Source organism: Gossypium hirsutum, chromosome D09, assembly GCF_007990345.1.
Source record: "Gossypium hirsutum isolate 1008001.06 chromosome D09, Gossypium_hirsutum_v2.1, whole genome shotgun sequence".
In the NCBI taxonomy this organism is placed as follows: domain Eukaryota; kingdom Viridiplantae; phylum Streptophyta; class Magnoliopsida; order Malvales; family Malvaceae; genus Gossypium; species Gossypium hirsutum.
In genome coordinates, this window is record NC_053445.1 from 10,967,813 (window position 1) to 10,977,833 (window position 10,021).

Consider the following 10,021-nt stretch of genomic DNA (forward strand, 5'->3'; position numbering starts at 1 on the left):
TAATTTCATACTTGAGGCTATGAAACATAAAAGTGGGTTCTATCACCACACATCGCATACATGGATCTCCAACACACCAAATGACTAACAGAGTCGAACATATCCCAAAACTGAAGTATAAAGCTAACACTTTCCAACACACCAAACATGTCCTGTTGAATAGGGCTTAACTCACAATCCCTGATAAGTTATAAAAGTAACATATTTTAATCCCATTCTTAATGCTTTTTTGGATGATTAATTATGCAAATTAGTGAAATTGATTCTCCTAATCCTTGAAATTCATGTTTCTATACTTAGGAGAGCATTTAGGAGTGAAAGGAGCGAAAACCAAGCCAAAATCAGACAAATAGAGCTATTTTTAGGATCCACATAGCATTTCCACAGGGGCTGGACACATGCCCGTGTGAGCCACACATGCTGGCCACACGCCCATGTGCCATCCCGTGTCAATTTCTCACCCTGCTTCCCAAATACGCAGAAAAACCCAATTTTTAGGCTTTCTAAGCATTCTAAATTCTATAAATAACAATTAGATGAAGACATAAGGGGGCAATCAGAAAAGATCGAAGAAAACACATGAAGAACACCATCGGAATCACCTCAGAAGCGGATTTCCTTCAAGATTGAAGATCTTCTTTGAAATTCTTTCAAAGTTTTATTGAGTTTCTTTATTTCTTGTGGTTTTTCTGACTTTAAGATATTTTCATTTAGGATTATGAACTAAATTCCCTAGATACCTAGTGAAGATGAAACCTATGATGAATCCTTTTATTTAATATCTGTTTTTACACGATAAATACTTGATTCTTGTTCTCAATATGTATGCTTATTTCTTATTTTAATATTTCTGGGATATTAATTCATGTTTAATGTGCTTATTTCAGTGGATGAAAAGTCATTGGTTAAGAGTCGATCTAGCATAATTGAGTGGAGTTACATGCAATCCTAGAAATATGAAACATAAATCTAATGGATTAAAGTCAAATATAATAAGAGAATCCATAGATCGAGTTAATGCGATGATAGAGGTTTTAATTAGAAAGAGATTTCAATTATTCAACCTAGAGCCAGTTGTTCTTACTCTCGAAAGAGATATTAACATAATTTAGGGATTTTTACAGATCAAGACACAAATGAATAAATCTTTTAATTCAGATTTGTAAATGGCGAAGTCTGGGTGGATTGTTTCTGTGGTATTGTCTATCTCACTGGTTATTATTTGATTATTTCCTTGATTTATTCTCCATTTCGTTCTTAGATAAATTAATTTAGTAATTTTAGATTAAAACACATCACCCCAATTTGTCGGCTAGATAAAAAAAAGATGGTAATTGCTAGTACTTTTAGTTCTCGTGGATACGATACTCCCTACTCACCATAGTTATACTATTGTTCGATAGGTGCGCTTGCCTTTGTCGTATTTATAGTTAGTTTAGTGACCATCAAGTTTTTGCGCCGTTGCTGGGGACTAAAATATTAGGAACACTTTATTTTTATTAATTTAGCCATTTATTTTTATTTTATTTTATTTTTTTAGTTTAATTTTTACATTCTAATTTTTCTTTTGTTTACTTTTGGAAGGTTCCTTTATTACTGAGGAGATGGGTGATAATTAGAATAATCAACTACCTCTTGCAGTTATTGCAAATCCTGTAGATCCTGCTCTTATTCCTTGTACTATGTACAATTATGCCAAGCCCATTTTAGCTAGGGCTAAGTCGAGTATTGTGAGACCCACTATTGTTGCATATAATTTTGAACTAACACTAAACACTATTCAGATGAGTTAACAATTTGTTCAGTTTGATGGTTTGCAAGACGAGATCCATATACTCATTTGGCCTACTTTCTAGAAATTTGCGATACTTTCAAAATTGATGGCATCACTGATGATGGCATTCGCCTACGGTTGTTCCCTTCTCCTTGAGGAAAAAAGCTAAGTAGTGGTTGTACTCTTTACCACGAGGTTCTATCACTACATGGGATCAAATGACCGAGAACTTTCTACTGAAGAACTTCCCACCGGCTAAGACAACCAAGTTGAGGAATGACATCTCTTCCTTTGTGCAGATTGATTTAGAGACGTTATATGATGCATGAGAGAGGTATAAGGATTTATTGATAAGGTTCCCTCACTATGGGTTACGTCTATGGTTACAAGTTCAAACCTTTTACAATGGTTTGAATCCCTCAACTAGGAAAATAATCTATGCAGCAGCCGGTGGAACTCTGAATAATAAAACACCTGAAGTGGCTTATGAATTTATTGAGGAGATGTCACTGAAAAATCATCAGTGGCAAGTATTGAGGACGAAGCCGATGAAAGCAGCTAGTGTTTTTAATTTAGATTCGATCACCATGTTATTAAACCAGGTAGAAATATTAAACAAGAAATTTGATGATTTATATCTATTTACGTAGGTAAATCTGGTGATGCAATGCGATACAAATGGAGATGGAATAAATGATCCATAATATATACCTTTCGGTCCTAGCACGGAGAATAAGCATAACAATTATGTGGGTAATAATTCTAGGACTCAAAATATCCCTTTTGGTAATAACTATAATGCAGGTTAGAGAAACCACCCAAACTTCTCATAGGGTGATCAAGGAAACCAAAGATCACAACCCCTTCTAGGCTTACAACAACCTTATCAGCCAGAAAAGAAGCCGAACCTTGAATAGATGTTGGAAAATTTTATTTCAACACTGGAGACTCGTTTTCAAAACACCGAGACAACTTTGAAAAATTAGCAAGCATCAATTCTTAGGCTCAAAAATCAGGTTGAACAGCTTGCTAAATTGGTTTCCGAAAGGCAACAAGGTAATTCACCTAGTAACACCGAACCCAACTCAAAAGAGCATGTGAAAGCAGTTACATTGAGGAATGGGAAAGTGTTGGTTGAACCCAAAAAGAAGCTGCAATAGGAAACTAATAAGGAAAATGATGAAGGGGTAAAATCCAAAGAAATTCAGACACTAGTAGTTAAAGAATATAAACCACTGATCCCGTATCTGAAAAAAAAGTTGAAGAATGACCACGTAGATGAACAATTTGGTAAATTTCTTGAACTTTTCAAACAATTACATATCAACTTACCTTTTGTTGAAGTTATTTTGTAGATGCCCACATATGCAAAATTCTTAAAAGAGCTATTAACAAACAAAAGGAAGTTTGAAGAACTATCCACTATGGAACTCAACAAAAAAAATTCAACTATTCTCCAAAATAAATTGCCAACTAAGCTGAAAGATCCAGGAAGTCTTACTATTCCCTGTTTCATTTGTAGTTTAAATATTGAGAAAGCATTAGCTAATTTGGGTGCTAGTATTAATTTGATGCCTTATAAAATTTTCAAGAAACTTGGTTTTGGGGAACCAAAACCTGTTAGGATGAGTATTCAATTAGCCAATAGATCTGTTAAATATCCTAGGGGTATCATTGAAGATATACTTGTGAAGGTAGATATATTCATATTCCCTATTGATTTTGTTGTGCTTGACATGGATGAGGGTAGTGAGGTGCCTTTAATTTTAGGTCCCCCCTTTTTATCCACTGATAAGGCTATCATTGATGTGGGTGATGGTAAGCTTGTGCGTAGGGTAGGTGATTAAGAGATCACTTTTAAAATCTATGATGCCATGTGATTCTTAAAGAACAAGATGATTCTTGTTATTTTATTGACTCTATTGATAATGTTATTTAAGATTCATTACAGGAAATTATTCAAAAGGACACGTTAGAACTGGTCTTGTTCAAGGAGAGGAGGTAGATGGCGATAATGAGGTGATAAATGAGGCAAAAATTGGTTTAGATTCTAACAAGTCTTCACTGAGACAGAAAAATTATGAGGACACTAAAGTAAACAAGGAATTAAAATTAAAACCCTCTATTAAATAACCTCCCAAATTAGAACTGAAACAATTACCAAATCACCTAGAGTATGCATTTCTTGGAGACAATTCTGCATTGCCAGTGATTATTGCTTCAGATTTAAAGTTAAATGAGAAAAATGAGTTATTGCAAGTGTTGAAGGAACATAAAAGAGCTATAGCCTGGAAGATTTCTAACATCAAAAGGATCAATCCTTCCTTTTGCACCCATAAAAGTTTAATGGAAGATGAGTAGAAATCATGTGTGCAAGCTCAAAGAAGGTTAAATCCTAACATGAAGGAAGTTCTTAAGGCTAAGTTAATTAATCTTCTAGATGCTGGAGCTATTTATCCTATTTTTGATAGTACATGGGTGAGTCCTGTGCAGGTTGTTCCTAAGAAATGAGGCATGACTGTTGTGGAGAGTTTGTATTGACTATAGGAAGTTGAACGACGCCACAAGGAAAGATCATTTTCCTCTACCATTCATAGATCAAATGTTGGAGAGATTATCTAGTCACATGTATTATTGCTTCCTAGATAGACTTTCTGGCTACTTCCAAATCCCGATAGCTCTTGAGGACCAAGAAAAAACGACATTTACATGTCCATGCAGTACATTTTCTTATCGAATAATGCCTTTTGGATTGTGTAATGCTCTTGCTACTTTTCAGCATTGCATGTTAGCAATCTTTGATGAACTTGTAGAAGACATTGTGGATGTATTTATGGATGACTTCTCGGTATTCGGTAATTCTTTCCATCTTTGTCTTAAAAATTTAAATGAGTTTTAATAAGATGTGAGAACGTAAACCATGTGCTTAATTGGGAAAAATGTCACTTCATGGTTTGAGAAGGGATTGTGTTGTGCCATAAAATTACACTACAAGACTTTGACAGTTGCACAAGATAATTACACTACAGAAAAAGAATTGCTAGCTGTGGTTTTCGCATTCGATAAATTTAGACCATATTTATTATTGTTTAAAAATTTTGTTTACACTGACCATTACACTCTTTGTTATCTTCTAACTAAATCGGATGCAAAACCTCGACTTATAAGGTGGGTTTTATTATTACAAGAGTTCGATTTGGAAATCCAAGATAAGAAGGGAGTTGAAAATCTTGTAGCAAATCACCTTTCATGATTAAAGAATCCCCATCTCAATGAGCTTAATGAGAATGAGATAAATGACTTGTTTCTTGAGGAACAAATCTTGGTTATAATCGATTCTGAAGTCCTTTGGTTTGCGGAATTGCGAATTACTGGGCTACTAACATCCTACCAAAAAGGTTGACACATCATCAAAAGAAGTGATTCTTTGCCGATGTGAAAAATTATTTTTGGGAGAACCGTTTTCTTTTTTGTGTATATGCAGATCAAGTAATTCAAAGGTGTGTTAAAAAATCAGAAGCGAATAAAATCTTGGAACACTGCCACTCAGGATTGTTAGAAGGACATTATAGTAGAATTAGGACATCACATAAAATGCTTGAATCAGGTTTTTATTGGCCCACACTATTCAAGGATGCTAACAGGTATGTTGCTTCTTGTGATAGATGCCAGAGAACAGGTAATATTTGTAAATGTGATGAAATGCCTCAAACTTATATGCTTTCATGTGAAATTTTTGACGTCTAGGGTATTGATTTTATGGGTCCATTTCCTAGCTCTTTTGGTAATAAATACATTCTAGTAGCAATTGAATATATGTCAAAATGGGTAAAAGCTCAAGCTTCACCTACTAATGATGCTAGAGTGGTAATTCAATTTCTTAAAAAGTTATTTTCTCGATTTGGAACACCTAGAGCGATTATTAGTGATAAGGGTACACATTTTTGTAATGCTCAATTTGATAAGGCCCTTAAGAAGTATAGGGTGCATCACCTTCAAACTAGCAGGCAAATTGAAGTTGCGAATAGAGAACTCAAACGTATCCTAGAAAAACTATGGAATCAAATAGAAAGGATTGGGCGATAAAAGTAGATGACGCTTTATGGGCTTATAGAACTGCGTATAAAACACCCATAGGAACATCTCCTTATAGAGTTGTATATGGAAAGAGTTTTAATTTACAGCTTGAACTCAAACATAAAGCATTTTGGGAAATAAAAATTCTAAACTACGACCTTAAACTTGCAAGTGATAAGAGATTAATGCAGCTAAATGAGTTAGACAAATGGCGAGCTAATGCTTACGAGAACTTGAGACTATATAAAGAAGCAACAAAGTGACACCACGACGCTCGTTTGAAGCATCCCAAATAATTCACAGTCGGGGATCATGTCCTTTTATTCAATTCAAAGTCATTATTTCCCGGAAAGCTGAGATAAAGGTGGGCAAGACCATTCGTGGTACAAATCGTTTTTCCGTACGATATGATAGAGGTAACACATCTAACATATGACACATTCAAGGTAAATAAACATCGACTCAAACTTTATAATGGTGATGATTTTAGTAATGATAGAGAGGAGCTTCAGCTCCATGAACCTTTGTAACTGTGCGCACAAGGTAAGTCGAGCTTAGACTCTAAATAAGCGCTTTTCAGGAAGCAACTTAAATGTTTAATTTTTGCTAATTGTTTTAATTCTATATCATGCTAATTTAAGATCTTTAAAAAAATGTGTTTTTTGACCCACACCACCTGGACACACAGACGTTTCCTAGGCCATGTGCACAATAAGGGGTTTAATAGTGACTTACAAAACCTGGCGACATGGCCATATGACCCACACGACCTGGACACACGACTATGTGCCGGGCCATGTACATAATGTAACACCCCGAACCCGAGACCGACACCGGAGTCGAACACGAGGTGTTAACAGACTTTAAACCCCTTATAAAAAATTTCCCAGACACTGCCAATCTGCGTACTAGTCGCTTTAAAACTCATATCTTGAGTTTCACAACTCAAAAATAAGTTTCGTGATTTTTCCCTGAAACTAGACTCATATTTCCATCTACATATTTTTTTCTAGAATTTTTGGTCGGGCCAATTAGTACAGTTTATTAGTCAAAGTCTCCCATGTTACAGGGATCGACTACACTGACCTTTGCGCATTACGACCTGGATATCTCCCTGCACAGAGCTTAAATACTGATGCAGTTTGTTTCTATAGAAACTAGACTCAGAGAGGAATCTATACATATATGGTAAGACTCCTAATTATCTCTGGTTAATTTATAATGAATTTCCAAAGTCGGAACAGGGAATCCAGAAACCGTTCTGGCCCTATCTCACGAGAACCTGAATATCTCTTAACATACTGTCCGTATGATTGTTTCGTTACTTTCCTATGAAATTAGATTCATCAAGGTTTGTTTAAATAATTTATTCACTATTTAATTCCATTCCTACTATTTTTAGTGATTTTCCAAATCTACATCACTGCTGCTGTCAGCATCTGCCTTTAAGGTAGACTTTACCTATTTCATGGTTTCCATGATTCAACTAGCCCTTTTTGCATAAATAGCACAATTTATGAAAGTGATTAACCATCCCCGTGGCCAATCCTTGTCAAGCATGTCCACACCAAATGATTATAACATTATACTCAAACACATATAAGCCATTTTCGCATGGCTATCCAAAATTTATACAAGTCCAAAGGGTCCACGACCCACAACAAACGGGTAGTCCTATACATGCCATTTCGAAGTTCAACCAAAATTGTACCAAAAGGGGGCTTTGATAGTGTGGGCGACTTTGACCTCAAGATCCCGAGTCCGATAGCTGGAGAACCAAATCTATAAAACAGAGGAGCAATGAAACGGAGTAAGCAATTTATGCTTAGTAAGTTTTGAGCAAGGAATTCCAGCACAACAAAAGTATAGCATTCATATAGCTAAACGGATAATTTCATATGCACAAATTTACGATATCGTACTTGCTTCACATTATCAACCCTTATGTACATACACAAAAGATCAACTCAGCCAAAGGCCGGTAGCTCGTTTATCAACTGAGCGAATACTTATTTGTAAGGGCTCAACTAAATTCAAGCACATACGAAACATACCTCAATGTTGGGATGTTTCGAGAGTATTAACTGGAATTTTACAGCAAGTTCATTCATTCCCAAATCACGTACCTTCGGAATTTAACCGGATATAGCTCCTCGTTCAAATGCCTTCGGGACATAGCCCGGTTATAGTAATTCGCACAAATGCCTTCGGGACTTAACCCGGATTTAGTAACTCGCACAAATGCCTTCGGGCTTAGCCCGGAATTAGTATCTCGCACAAATGCCTTCGGACTTAGCCCGGAATTAGTATCTCGCACAAATGCCTTCGGGCTTAGCCCGGAATTAGTATCTCGCCCAATGCCTTCGGATCTTAGTCCGGATATTGTCACTTAGCACAAGCCTTCGGGACTTAGCCCGGACATCATTCAAATAACCATGCACATTTAACAATAAATCATGGCCCATTCGTATTTCATTTTCGTTAGCAAAACTCAAACACAAGACATTTATCATTCTTGCAAATTCGGCTCAATAGCCACACAAAGAGCATGATTTTAATTTGCTTAAAACATGATCTAATCACATCATAATTTAAGCTCTTTTACTCAAGAACTTACCTCGGGTGTTGTCGAACGATTCCGATAGCTATTCGACCACTTTTTCCTTCCCTTTATCGGATTTAGTTCCCCTTTGCTCTTGAGCTTAATTAAACAAATAAATTGATTTAATCATTTGAGCATCGAAAGGAGGAACACAAGGCACTTAGCCCATATTTATACATTAGACATTAAAGTCACATATGTACGGAATCATGAATCAAACTCAACATTTTAGCCAATTTTTCCCCCTTGGCCGAATATGCATGTCTATTTTGGGGCCGATTTCAACACTTAATACATTCTACAAGTATGGTCACTTGTATTGACTAAACACCCTTTTGTTTCAAGTTCAAAACTTGGCTAATACACACATATACACACTAGTAAAGCATCCTCTCCCTTTCCATCAATTTAACACATGCATTGCTCATTAACATGCAAAAGTTATATTCGGCCTTAGCACACAACTTGCTAGCCGATTCTTCTCCATTTAGCAACCAATGCACATATGTGCTCACTCAAAAATGCTAAAAAGGAGGTTTAAGAATCATCAAGCCACCATCACATGCATCATTAACAAGCTTCATATTTAGCATGCAATGGCATTAACACAAACTCCACCTAGGCCGAATCTTAACTCATCCTCATGCCTCATCACCACAACATCAAACATCAACCAAGAATGATGCATCCATGGCCGAGTGTCATTTCCATCACATAGCAAGATTTAGACCATGGGCTAGGTAAAACTCAAGCTAACAACTAAAACATGCATGCATCTCATGGAACATCATCAAACATACCTTAGCCTAGCTACATGCATGGCCGAACCTCTTCAACCTTTCTTCTTCCTTCCTCCTTAAAATTTTTGGCCAAGGATGAACCAAAGGATGAGCATTTTTTTTCTTTGTTTTTTTCTTTCTAGTTTCGGCTAAATGAAGATGAGAAAGGATGAACAAAAATTTTCTCCTTTCTTTTCTTTAGCTCACGGCAATGGGGGGGAAACAACTACACACATTTTTTTTTGTATTCATCATACTCCTTTTCATTATTTTATGCCCATGCCCCTTATTTTATTTTTTTCCTACATACCTCACTAGGCCAACATGTTCCCAACATGTTTCCACCCATAGCATGGCCAACCACTAGCTCAAATTTTGGGTAATTTGACATGCAAACCCATCATTTTCACAACATGCATTAATAGACCATTTTAAATTAGCCTATCATATTTTCACCATGTCTCATATCAATCCCTATTTAATAATTTCTCATGCAATTGGCAAAATTGGAGAATGAAACTTCCACATACTCATGTACACACATAATAAGCATAGAATATGGAAATCAATTATTTTTATGACTCGGTTTTGTGGTCCCGAAACCACTTCCCGACTAGGGTCAATTTTGGGCTGTCACAACTCTCCCCCACTTAAGAAATTTTCGTCCCCAAAAATCTTACCGGTAAATAGGTTTGGGTATCGTTCTTTCATCGAGCTCTCGGTTTCCTAAGTAGCTTCCTCGATCCCGTGTTTGAGCCATAACACCTTCACTAATGGAACCCTTTTGTT

General features: G+C 36.2%; 1 non-coding gene across 1 annotated transcript; it reads right to left on the reverse strand.

Moving 5' to 3' along the window:
• Positions 1–2,040: 2,040 nt before the first annotated feature.
• On the reverse strand, positions 2,041–2,147 carry LOC121221514 (small nucleolar RNA R71). Its single transcript, XR_005918905.1, has one exon. It is a non-coding gene; the product is annotated as a small nucleolar RNA R71 (small nucleolar RNA).
• Positions 2,148–10,021: the final 7,874 nt, after the last annotated feature.